Consider the following 13,721-nt stretch of genomic DNA (forward strand, 5'->3'; position numbering starts at 1 on the left):
CGAGACCCGCTTATCTGCGCTGCGCCAAAATGGGCAGCTCCTTACTCTTGCGATAGTAAAGTTTGTTCACGGCAAACAGACGCATGCAAGTCAATGGGTACCGCTGTTATATAAACGGTGTTTATACACTAGTCCCACCTCTGTTTTTCTGGAAATAATCGTACAGCTGTATCTCTCTTTTATAAATTTGATCAAACTAAATACTCTTCAAAGATACGACGTATGCAATACTACTGTAGGCACTCATGATTAATATGAGATTGGCAGAAACTGCCTGTGATACGCGATCTTTAAAGAAGGACACATTTGTTAAATGTTGCAATATTAGGCTACTCCAAACTGTGTTAATGACAAATGATGGCTTAAAATAAACATGTATTATAGTTATAATGTGCAATCGAGTCAACATTTTCAAATGTCACCATTTGTCATTTTGGTGGCCTTTGTTATTTGCAGGTATCATCTTTGCTGAGATGGCCTGTGGTGAAATCCAGATGTTGCACTGCAGGTAAGCACCCTCATGACTCACGCAAGATGATTTCAAGTACGTATAGGAGTCTTTAAGTTGTACAGTAAGTTACACAACAGAGCTGTGTGCGTATAAAAGCCATCTGTGTTTAAGAGACATCTGTACTAAAAGAGACTTTAAAAGAAATTAAGGCGTGCAACCTATGGTTCACCCATAAATGAAAATCCTGTCATCATTTACTCACCATCTTATCTTCAATTTCTTATATTATCTTCAATCTTATCTTGATCTATCTATCTATCAATCCTGTATGACTTACGTTCTTCAGGGAACACAACAGAAGATATTTTGAAGAATGTTGGTAATGGAACAACAGCTGTACCTATTCACTTCTATTTCATGGACACAAAACCAATGCAAGTCAATGGGTACCGCTGTTGTTTAGTTACCAATATTCTTCAAAATATCGTCTTTTGTGTTCTGCAAAAGAAAGTAAGTCATACAGGATCTTTTTGACACGGTTTGTCCTCTTTACTCTCACATTAAACGCAGTTATAACTTGAATGTAATCATTAATCTGTGCAAGCGTCCTGTCTGGTTGTATTTGGACAAGAAACCAGGTGTTTTTCTGTCTTTCTCAGAACTAATTTAACAGGTATCAAAAGAGAAAATGAAACCATTAGTTAATTGAATGCTAGGCTGTGATTCCATCAGTTTGATTAAAAAATGGATTAATTTGCCAATTAAAAGAAGCAGCTCTTAATAACTGATGCTAGCTTAATACAAGCTCAGGCTGCTGCTGTTGTCCTGGGATGCTGATGAGAAAAAAAAACACATTTGAATTGCTTGCAAGCCTGAAAGATTAGAGCCAGTAATTAAACTCTTGTCCTCCATATTAGGCAGTTCAGTCCAAGCAGCTTTCGACCATTTTGTGTTTCTTTCAACCTTCAACTTTGCAGTGACAACCCATCCTCCCACCATTCATTCGCATTTGGGGAAAGAGAGTTTGTTCGTTTATCAAAGTATGAAAAAAATGTTGCTTTCGGAGCGAGAGAGACAAGCTGAAACTAGTGATCGTGACAGATTCATCTGCTGGAATCTTCATCATTGCTCCAATGGAGGGTCTCAGACCCTGTCAGCTTCAAATAAACTCACCTGATGCCATCCTTGACAGACAGGCGTAATAAAAGAATAAACAGAAAACAGAACGCTTGTCCCACATCTCTTATTTAAATCCCCTTCCCCTAGCAAGCATCACAGAGCTGTCTTTCTGAGCTTAGACATACTTTGTAAGCATCCACTGGTGCACACGCTATTTCTCTCATATCTTTTCCCCAGCATGCTGTAAGAGTTAAGAGATAGCAAAGCACCAAACGACTGTGAACGACCGAAATGGATAACAGATCCTCACATATTACTTGCTTGTGAAGCAAAGGGTGTTGTGATATTCATCTCATGGTCAGCTGTCATTTCAGAAAGTATGTCTCTGGAGGCACTTGGAGTGCGGAGTGTTTCCACTGCTTATTTACTTTTACGTGATGCCGTTCTCAGGTATCTGTTGGTGTCGGGCTGTCATTTTCTATTACATGTACACAAGCAATCATTGGAGATAATGGCCGGGATACTAATTCTGTAATCTTACCCTTGTTTACTGGAAAAGCCACAGGTCTGTTCAGCCTCAGTAAGTCTTGTTTTTACCATGCCATTGGTTAGGCCCGTCATACAGAAACGATTTGTTTATTAATCATAAATCGGTGTGATATGTGCCTATGCATGCATTTATATCTACATATTGTTGCTGTCCTTCTGAAACCTTGTACAGTCTCTCTATATTTCATAATTTAAATCTTTTGTCCTAAATCATTATTTTTAGTCACCCTTTATGTTTGTAACTGGGTTTTGGAAAGTACTAACCAACAAAAAGTATTAAAAAGTGTTTGTCAACTTTGACAACACGATATTTAATCATTTTAAAAGTACAGTGTTTTTTTCCATTTCCTGAAAAACTGTGAATTTAGACACATGAGGTTTTGCGACAATATGATACAAAGATATCAAAATCAAACTCTAAACCTGTTGTTAACTCTGTTAAGTGTTGTTTAATTGTGTTAAAACCCTGTCTTGGTCTAGTTGAGGACACATTTTGTGTTACTTTTATCTCAAACTTGTGTTGAGTTACCTTTTATTTAATCAATACAAAATGACTCCTAATGTGTTTAAAAAATCTAAAAACAACAGTTTCTAAAAACATAATTTTAAAGGTTTACAGGGTTTTTTTTAACAGATTTTTCATGTATTTTTAAAATACTGTCAAAACCGTAAAATTACATAAAAAGACCACACATTTACAAGAAAACGAGAAACATGTCTGTGGCAAGGGGGGCGTGGTTCAGCGAGGACTGCAGCGGGAGAGAGAGTTGGGAGACGAGCGGTAAGTGAGTGGGGTGAGTGCAAATGACGAACACCTGTGTCCTGTTCCAGTAACTGGCGTGGGGAGGCTTAAAAACCAGCGAGGCAGCAGAGCGAGGAGAGAGACGGACGCTACCACTGGGTGCTGAGAAGGACGTCAGGGGAAAGACGGACTAAGGAAAGTTCTTCAGTTATTGAGACTGTGTTTGCTTTATGTTTGGAAGCGCGTGTGGCGCAACGTCGAGTGACGACGAAGAGAGAAATAAACTTACCAGTGGTAGTAATCCCGATCCCAGCCTCTTCCTTCCTGTGTCTATTGAACTTTGTTACAGTGGTGCTGAAACCCGGGAGAAGGAAGGAAGCAGGAACGCCGCGGCCAAAATGCAGAATCTGCCGGCCTCGCCATTTGTGGAAGTGATTGCATCTCTCGCGGTCCTCCACCGAGAACAGCATCAGGCCCTGCTTTAACTGAGGCAGGACCAGGAGGGGCGGTTCCAGGCTATCGTCCAGGCCCAGCAGGAGGACCGCGAGATGTTCCGGAGCTGGATGGACCAGGGGGTTCAGACGGGGACACACGCCAGGCAGACACCACCCACCCACCTGTTGCTGACCAAAATGGGCCCGCAGGATGATCCAGAAGCATTCCTGGACCTCTATGAAAGAGCAGCAGAGACCAGCGAGTGGCCGAGGGAACAGTGGGCTCTGCGGCTGATACCGCTCCTCTCCGGAGAGGCACATTTGGCGGCGCAACAACTGCCCCCCGAGAATCTTCTGGTCTATCCTGAGTTAAGGAGAGCCATTCTACAAAGGGTCGGCCGGAGCCCTGAGGAACACCGCCAGCGATTCCGGTCGTTGGGGTTGGCGGAAACCGGTCGACCCTATCTCCTAGCTCAACAGCTCCGGGACTCCTGCCGCAGATGGCTGATGGCTGAGGGCAGCGACGTCGAGAAAATGATCGACAAGGTGGTACTGGAGCAGTTTACAAACGGCGGGCTGGGTCCAGTGCCACCGACCGACGTCGCTGGACTCAGCCATCCAGCTGGCGGAAGATCATATGGTCGCGTGCCCTGGGGTCAGGGACCCCTTACCGGCTGCGTCTCTCTCTGCAACACCGCCGACCAGACCGGTACCAGCTCCCCGGACCCGACCACCCGGACCCCTGAGAGGCCCTCCTCGCGGACGAGGAGGCTACGGACCGGGATCGGCCGAGGAAGGAGGAGCCATGACCGGACGACCAACGGGAAGCTTGACACCTGGCTCCCGATTCCCACCAGCTGCCCCGCCCTCCCCACGCCAGGCACCAGCCCCATTCCTGGGCTGGCTTGTTGGCGCTGCGGGGACCCGGACCATTTCGTGAATCGGTGCCCCCTGATGGAGGTGGGAACCATGATCCGGGTCCCGGACGCCCCACAGGCTGCCCCCGATCCGGCTGGCTGGTACCAGATACCTGTGAGTATTGGGGGAGGTACATATCAGGCTCTGTGGACTCAGGTTGCAACCAGACCTCTATCCACCAAAGCCTGATTCGGCCCACGGCATTGGATAAAAACTGCGAGGTTAGGGTTCGGTGTGTGCACGGGGATGTGGTGAAGTACCCCCTAATGGTACTGCCAATCAAATTTCGGCGGAAAAAGCATAGTGTAGAGGTGGCGGTTAATCCTCACCTCCGACATCCGTTAATTTTGGGTACGAATTGGCCCGCTTTTTCCAAATTATTGGGGATACTGTGTGCGGATGTCCCTTGGGGTAGAAAGAAGCCGGGTGGGGGAGGTTCCGTGCAGATGGGCAGTGCTAAACCGGCGTCGCCGGGTACTGACTCAGGGGAAAGGAGATCCCTCTATCGCCGGCATCCAAAGAGAAATCGGACTTCACCATGCCGTTTAGATTACACCAATTCGTGACTCTTCCGTTCGGGTTGTTTGGGGTTCCGGCCACCTTCCAGCGCCTCATGGACCGTATCCTCCGGCCTCATGCAACGTATGCCGCTGCCTATCTGGATGATATCATTATCTATAGTAATGACTGGCAACGGCATATGGAGCATCTGAGAGTGGTTCTGAGGTCACTTAGGGAGGCCGGGCTCACAGCCAATCCAAGGAAGTGTGCAATTGGGCGGGTGGAGGTCAGGTATCTGGGCTTCCACTTAGGTCACGGGCAGGTGCGTCCCCAAATTAATAAGACTGCAGCGATTGCAACTTGCCTGAGACCTAAGACCAAAAAGGAGGTGAGACAGTTCCTGGAGCTAGCGGGGTATTATAGACGGTTCGTACCCAAATATTCGGAGCTCACCAGCCCGCTGACTGATCTCACTAAAAAGGAAGCGCCAGATCCGGTCCAGTGGACGGAGCAGTGCCAGCAGGCCTTTACCCAAGTGAAGGCTGCTCTCCCCTTTTTGCTACAGACTGACGCGTCGGACAGAGGGCTGGGTGCAGTCCTGTCCCAGGAGATGGGGGGTGAGGAACGGCCGGTGCTGTACATTAGCCGGAAGCTCTCTAAGAGGGAAGCTAAGTACAACACCATAGAGAATGAGTGTTTGGCCATCAGATGGGCCGTCCTCACCCTCAGATATTATCTCCTGGGGCGGGAATTCACCCTCTGTTCGGATCACGCTCCGCTCCAATGGCTCCATCGCATGAAGGATACCAACGCGCGGATCACTTGTTGGTATATTGCTTTGCAACCATTCAAATTCAAGGTGGTCCACAGGCCGGGTGCACAGATGGCTGTGGCCGACTTCCTCTCCAGGCAAGGGGGGGGGGGCTGCAGGCCGGATGGCTCCCCGGCCTGAGTCGGGCGGTGGGGGTATGTGGCAAGGGGGGTGTGGTTCAGCGAGGACTGCAGCGGGAGAGAGAGTTGGGAGACGAGCGGTAAGTGAGTGGGGTGAGTGCAAATGACGAACACCTGTGTCCTGTTCCAGTAACTGGCGTGGAGAGGCTTAAAAACCAGCGAGGCAGCAGAGCGAGGAGGAGAGAGACGGACGCTACCACTGTGTGCTGAGAAGGACGTCAGGGGAAAGACGGACTAAGGAAAGTTCTTCAGTTATTGAGACTGTGTTTGCTTTATGTTTGGAAGCGCGTGTGGCGCAACGTCGAGTGACGACGAAGAGAGAAATAAACTTACCAGTGGTAGTAACCCCGATCCCAGCCTCTTCCTTCCTNCAGATGGCGGTGGCCGACTTCCTCTCCAGGCAAGGGGGGGGGGCTGCAGGCTGGATGGCTCCCCGGCCTGAGTCGGGCGGTGGGGGTATGTGGCAAGTGGGGCGTGGTTCAGCGAGGACGGCAGCGGGAGAGAGAGTTGGGAGACAAGCGGTAAGTGAGTGGGGTGAGTGCAAATGACGAACACCTGTGTCCTATTCCAGAAACTGGCGTGGGAGGCTTAAAAACCAGCTAGGCAGCAGAGCAAAGGGGGAGAGACAGACGCTACCACAGAGTGCTGAGGAGGACGTCGGGAGAAAGACGGACCAGAAGAAAGTTCTCCAGTTATTGAGACTGTTTTTTGTTTATGTTTGAAAGCGCATGTGGCGCAACGTCGAGTGACGACGAGCACGGAAATAAAGTTTCCAGTGGTAGTAACTCCGATCCCAGCCTCTTCCTTCCTGTGTATATTGAACTTGGTTACAATTAGTAGTCACCCTTTGACTAGAATATGCAAAAACATTATCTTGACATGTTATAAGCCAGCTTCTTGATGCATCAACCTGGGATGCTTTTTAACCCCTAAAATAGAAACAATCTAAAATACTTGTGGTGTAAGGCATGGGAATTTAGATGGCAGCGGATTCCGGTACACAATATAATATATTTGGCTTTTCAATAATTACGAGGGTAGATTAGTCTCAAAAGACCTCTGGAACCTTCACATCCAGCTCCTGGATGGGACGAGGAGATCCTGAGTGGCCTACCACCTGCGGTTGATGAGACTATCTCTCAGGCTAGGGCTCCAGCCACTAGGCGTCTATACGCCTTTAAGTGGCGACTCTTCTCGTCCTGGTATGATTCTCAAGAAGACCCGCAGAGATGTGCGATCGGAGTCGTGCTGTCCTTCCTCCAAGAGAGACTGGAAGACAATCTCTCCCCTGTGTATGTAGAAAAAAAAGTGTATGTAGCCGCAATTGCCGCTCATCACGATCTAGTCAGTGGTAAGTCGCTTGGACAGCATGATCTGGTCATCAGGTTCTTTAGGGGTGCTAGGAGGCTGAATCCACCTAGACCGCGCTCCATACCCTCTTGGGACCTTAACGTGGCGCTTGAGGGACACCGACGGCCCCCGTTCGAGCCCCTCGGAGAAGCCGATCTTCCTCACCTTACGATGAAGACGGCTCTCCTGGTGGCTTTCGCTTCTGTCAAGAGGGTAGGGGACCTACAAGCACTCTGTGTGTCCAACGAGTGCCTGGAGTTCGGACCGGCTTTTTCTCACGTGATCATGAGACCCAGGCCCGGCTACGTGCCCAAGATTCCCACCACTCCCTTCTGGGACCAGGTGGTGAATCTGCAGGCACTCCCCGTTGGGGAGGAAGATCCAACCCCTTCTGTTTTGTGTCCAGTACGCGCCTTGCGCCTCTACTTATACAGCACACAGAGCTTTAGAAGCTCTGAGCAGCTCTTTGTTTGCTTTGGAGGTCAGCAGAAAGGGAGGGCTGTCTCCAGACAGAGGTTGGTGCACTGGATCGTGGACGCCATCACCATGGCTTACCGATCTCAAGATTTCCCTTGCCCACTTGCAGTGAGAGCTCACTCTACTCGATGTGTAGCCTTCTCGTGGGCACTGGCTCAGGGCACCTCTCTGGCAGACATTTGCAGAGCTGCGGGTTGGGCTATGCCCAATACATTTGCACGATTCTACAACCTTCGTGTAGAGCCGGTGTCAGCCCTCGTACTGCATGGTACCAACAGATAGACTGGCGGCCGGCTGAGTGTACGCCTGCAAAAGTGCTATCTCCCCCTAGGGTGAGTCAGTGCGCAATTCTAGCCTCCCTGCTTCTAACCCATCCATCACTAACCGGCTCCCCTGTCAGGCCTGGTTTCGGTAGAGTTTCCCTAGTCAGGTGAACCCCTTAATCTGTGCTGATGCTCCATACGTAGTGACTCCTCCACTTGGGTGGTCCTGTATGATGTTTCCTCACTCTACGGTTCTCCCATTGGTGAACTTGTGACCTCCCCTCGGTGGAACCTCCACCTGCGGTTGTTCACCCCTTAGTGTGGGCCGCACGCCTTTTTTTCCCATGAGTTCTTCCCATTGGTGAGACCATGCTGGCATCTCCACAGATTCCCCCCTGTGGTGGGGTGTGGTCTCCGTAGCGCGCCCCTTCTCCAAGCTGGGGCAGCGTTTCCCAGTGTCCCTTACGGTACCAGGCGGCTATCTCGCTATAGAAAACAAAAGGCCTCCGCCCGTACGGCCGATGGTAAGATCCCTCAGATTTCGTTTAGCTTCTGATATCTTACCTTTCCCACTGGAAGGTAACCATTCGCGCCAGCGCTCACTGGTGACACGCTCACACCTGTCAGTGTCACTCCGCTAGAGTCAGTGACACGGTGGAAGCGCTGTGGAGTTTCATATAGGGACCCCATTCTGTCTCGACACAATGTCGAGAGACTGACAGAAAGGGAACGTCTCGGTTGCGACTGTAACCATTGTTCCCTGATGGAGGGAACGAGACGTTGTGTTCTTCATGCCACAACACTTCGCCATCCGCTGCAGCGACCGGGGGACACCTCCCAGGTTACTCAGCACAAAAGCTGAATGAATGGGGCACGCCATCTTCCTTTTATGTACGGGGTACGGGGAAGAGACTGGCATGCTCATGCCATTCGCCAACTTCATTGGCCTTTTAAAAGTCAAGTCAGAGATGATAGGTTCTCAAGTTCAAACCCCATTCTGTCTTGACACAACGTCTCGTTTCCTCCATCAGGGAACAAAGGTTACAGTCGTAACCGAGACGTGCCTTATGACTTATAATAAGTACATATTCATGTGTAACTATAGAGTTACACATTAATATGTACTTATTATAAGTCATATGGCAGACAGTAATTATGTAACAAGAACAAGGTGTTATTCTCATTTTGGGAGCACACAATCAGGCATTCAACATAAGATATACAAGTGTATGATAAAAAAATTCACTTCACAGCATAGTCTTTGAACCTTGCAGTTAACTTAACAGGCCTGCGACCTAATGGTCTAGAGTTCGGAACAATATGCTGAGGTGAAACAGTAGGATAGTTCACTTCCGGTGTCACAGTGTCATTAAGGAGTTCTACATTAGATTGTCCAGTTTGCTGAACTAAGTTTGACTAGGGGTGTTCCAAAAGCAAGGCTGAGGCATGAGGTGGTACTTCACCAGCAAAGACAATAGAAGGCAAAATCTCTCCAACATCTGGTGCAGATGCATTAGCAGTAGGGGAAGCTTGCTTTTCAAGTGGATGCACATTGAGTAATGGTGCACCTGACATGTTTTGATCCAACCGACGAGTGGAGGACAGGTAAGGTTTAAGACGGCTATGTTGTACAACCAGTGTCTTTTCAGGAGAGTCTTTTGACTGAATTGCATACAGTACAGCATGACCCTAAGTAGGCTGAACAATTTGTGTCACAATATAGAGTCCCTTTCCAGCGTGGAGCAAGTTTACATCGAGCATGAGCAGCATCACTTAACCATACTATATCGCCAACACTGTATGAGGTGTATTTGACCTTTTTGTCATGTTAAGCATTCTGTTGGGCATGAGCATGCTCATGATGCTCTTGATAGGACCTATAAGCAAATTGCAGCTTTCTACAGTTTACAGAAACATCTTCTGATGCACGACCTTGGACACATCATCAGTGTTGTTTCCAGGAGTCACTGTGTGTTTCGGGTCTTACAACAGACACCCTCATCCTGGCGACCCAACCGAGGTTGATCAGATCCCGGCCTGTGTCCAAGTAGCATTCTACTGCCCCCACTGCTCTCCGCTCTTCAACCAGAGCCATCTGGATGCTTTCTCTGCTGCCTCCACGTTGTTACCTATTTCTCTTCTTCGGTTAGCACCTGTTATGCCCAGCGTGCCATAGGCGTTGCTCAGGGAGTGACTAGCAAATTCCCTGCTGCCCACCTCTGTCCTCCATCCGTTCCTCCAACAATCCTCCACCAGTTCTTGGTATTTCTCCCTCTTTCTCTCTTGAGCCTCCTCCATCCTCTCCTCCCAGGGCACTGTCAGCTCCACCAAGATCAGTTGTTTTGTGGCCTCTGAAACCAAAATGATGTCAGGTCTCAAATTCGACTGGGTGATGTACTGGGGATGTCAACTGTCATTGCCCAATCCCGGGCTGTGGAGAGCAAACCTACAGAGCAGTTTTTCGATGCTTTCTCTGGCTTTTGTCCTTGCCTGATGAAGTGAATGGCCTTGGCTGTAGCTTGGGTGTGTCGGCTGTCCTTGATCCCCTTGCTGATTGCCTCAGCGATGGATTTGAGGACCTGGTCGTGCCTCCATCAATACCGGCCCTCACCCAGCGCCTTGGAGCAGCTGCTCAGGATGTGTTCTAATGTCCCAGTTCCAGTTGTCCTTCCAAGTGACACTCCACTCCATCGCCTGCTCCCACCTCATACAGGCGCCTTGCTGCCGCATGGCCACTGCTCTGCTGGGTCGCTCTTCCTCGACTGGACTGAAGCTCGCACCTCCTCCTGTACCAGCCTCTGCCTCTCCTTTCTGCTGGCAGAGTCATGTCGGGTCGCTTTTAGGCTCCCAAGTCCGGCTCTGCCTTGCGCCACTGTTCCAAGGATGCCTTGTGTGTCAGCCGAGTCTCTGCTTGCTGGACTGCCTCGGCTGCCCTCCACTTCCTCCCTGTCCTCACAACAATCCCTGCACCGGACACTTTGGCATCTCTGGATCCAGAGTACTGCAGGTGTTCCCGTGCAATGATGAACTCCAACATGACTGAGCTAAAAGGGAGCCTGAGCTTGTTTGTGTTCCCATATAACCCGATGTTACTTAGGCTATGTGTAGACCCAACCATCTGCGTAGATAGCTGCTCACCTTTTGCAAAAACCTTCCAGAGGATTCTTGGGAGGATTCCATGCTGGTAGACCCAGGCCTTGAATCGTCCAGGGAGCCTAGACTTGTCCACTGTTCTCAACCATCCCTCCAGGTCAGCACATGTTGCCTTGATGGAGTCTCTGTCATTCAGACCTTCCCAAGGCTCTTCACTGGTCTCTCCATGACTGACGGGATCTGGTGTTCTCCTAGCCTGAAGCAGAATCTGTCTGTAACCTTCCCCTTCTTTAGAACCAAAAATCCGGGACTTTGCAGGTTTTAAGCTCATGCGTGCCCCTGACATGAGTCTCTCCAACCCCTGGACGATCCTAGGGATGGGCATTTCTGATCATATTTCATTTCGAGTACTGGACAGGTTTGAAAAACGAGTACTCAATTAATTGGGGGCGGAGCATTAGAGGGGGCGGGGCGTGTCCCCCATACCATGGTGACAATGAAAATATTTTAATTACAACACTGATACGAAAATTTATGTTAATAAAACTATAAGATTGAGTAAATAATTAAATCGACACAGTGAATTTTTAATAATCTAACAATCAATGTTTTTGAAAACAAAGTAAACATTTAAAAGAAATATCAGCGTGAGATGAAACGTCATCTCTGCCCTGTCACATTTCTGTCTGTCAGTGTCTGACGGTAAAGTCTCTTATGCTCGTCTGACAAGTCTGTCTGATAGTAGTGGTCTCACCTGACATTTTGTCTCCAAATATACTGGTGCGGAGCAGGGTGAGCGTTTTTAATCCATTCAATTTCTTATGAACTTCAGCGCACGTTCACGTGGCGCTCGCGGAGAAGAGGAATACTCGCTTTGCTCCGTGAGTGCAACGCGAGCTCAGCTTCCATGGGAATGGATTGAAAACGCTCGCCCTGCCCGCGAGCGGCGGGAATACAACAAACAGAAATTCTGTGCAGACTGGATGCAGCGCAAAGAGACGCAACAAACGTCCAGTTTCTTTTTGCTTTCGCCATGTTGCATCGCGCCGCTCGCGTGCGGTGTAACGTTAGACAGAGTGTAAGATGATAACAGATCAAACTTGTAGTAGATTTGTATGTTTTGTATGCTGCTTGGCGCCGTACATTTTGCACTAGACTGTATTTTCGTCAGGTTTATCAAAGTGAAACCAAGCATCGCTGTGCGCTTTCAATATGCCCTTCTGTGCTCCGGACTTGACTCTGGACCGCAAACTCTCGCAACGCAACAATCAAATTTCTGGGCACAACCAGAATTGCCAGCATAACCAATCAGAAAGAAAGAAAATAATTAAAAACTGTATTTAAACCCCCAATTGATCATCGTTTTCACTATCGATCGTCGCTGTCGCGTTCGAGTACTCGAGTAATCGAGTACTCGTGCCCATCCCTAGATGATCCACTTGGCTCCTGGTACCGCCGTTGTTGTCACTGTGAGGCCGTCCATGAAGGCTCTTATGGGAGGTTGCCTTACTCCAGACTTGCTGAGGGGGCCTCTGCACTCCTCTGTTTCAGCTGCCTTGACCAGCATGTTCATTGCCAGCGCAAAGAGGGTCACTGAGATGGTACAGCCAGTGATTATCCCCACCTCCAGCTGATGCCAGTCAGATGTTAGCTGGCCAGTGGAGACTCTCAAGCTGAACTTGCTGTAATAGTCCAGGATGAGATCTTTCACCTTTTGCGGTACACAGTGTTTCTCCAGTGCGACCTCCACCAGCATTTGGGGTATTGAGCCATAGACGTTGGTAAGGTGCAGCCACAGTACAGCCAGGTCTTCTCTGCCTTCTCTTGCTTCCCTGATGAGCTGAGTTATCACGCCCGTGTGTTCCAGACAACCGGGAACTCCTGGTACCCTCCCTTTTGCACAGACGTGTCAATGTACTTATTGCTCAACAGGAAGTTGGAGAGCCTCTTAGCCACGATGCTGAAGAAGGTTTTACTCTCCACACTGAGCAAGGAGATGACCCGAAACTGGTCGATATTCTCAGACTTCTCCTCTTTTGGTATGCACACTCCCTCAACATACCTCAATGGCTGGGCGATCTTCCCTCTCCTCCAGATCACCTTCAGGACCCTCCAAAGCTGATGTAGTAGCTTTGGGCAGTTCTTATACACCTTATAGGGCACTCCACTTGAGCCTGGTGCTGAGCTCGATCTTGCTCTCCTCATCACTTCCTCCACTTCCCTTAGGCGGGGCTCCTTCAGGTCGAATTCTGTTGAGGGCTCTGGTGGTGTTACCATCGCATGGACCCAGCGGTTGTCCTCTGATGGAGTCACTATAGGTGGCCTTGATATGGCCGTCTATGGCATCCTTGGAGCAGGTAAGGCGGCCAGCCATCATTTGGCCAAGGAACTGCTGCGTCTTACCAGAAGTCACTTCTGTGCGTTGAGTCATCGTTGCCGCTGTCAAGCATCTCATTCTGCCTTGATGGATTTTTAAACCCCTCACATTCTTGCAGATCCTGTCGTAGATGCACTGTAATGTCATTAATGTTATTCCTTTATGCTGTGTCGTTGTCCATGAGTCCGACCTGTCTGAGTGCTCATCCTCCCCCCCTCTCGGGCACCCCTGGGGGTATCTTTTTTGGGGGGGTTGTAGCTTGCTTTTGGTTCCTCCTTGCGGAAGAAGTGGTTTGGGCTGCCAACCCTCTTCACCCCGGGTTGCCGTCATCTGTCTCTCCAGATGTCTGGAAACAACATGAAGCGATCTGATCGAAGAAGTAAGCTGTTGTGTTTACATCGGTTGAAATAAGAATTCATCACGATTGACTAAACACTAAATTCTTAATATTATGTGAGGTGCACGGCATAAACTTATAAATGTTGTTTTTGCTGTT

At 49.0% G+C, this 13,721-nt stretch overlaps 1 pseudogene; it reads right to left on the reverse strand.

The window, feature by feature from the left end:
- Positions 1-9,719: 9,719 nt before the first annotated feature.
- Positions 9,720-13,279, reverse strand: LOC130550331 (uncharacterized; annotated as a pseudogene).
- Between the last annotated feature and the right edge of the window lie 442 nt (positions 13,280-13,721).

The sequence above is a fragment of the Triplophysa rosa genome, unplaced genomic scaffold (genome assembly GCF_024868665.1).
Source record: "Triplophysa rosa unplaced genomic scaffold, Trosa_1v2 scaffold28_ERROPOS154266, whole genome shotgun sequence".
Classification (NCBI taxonomy): Eukaryota; Metazoa; Chordata; class Actinopteri; order Cypriniformes; family Nemacheilidae; genus Triplophysa; species Triplophysa rosa.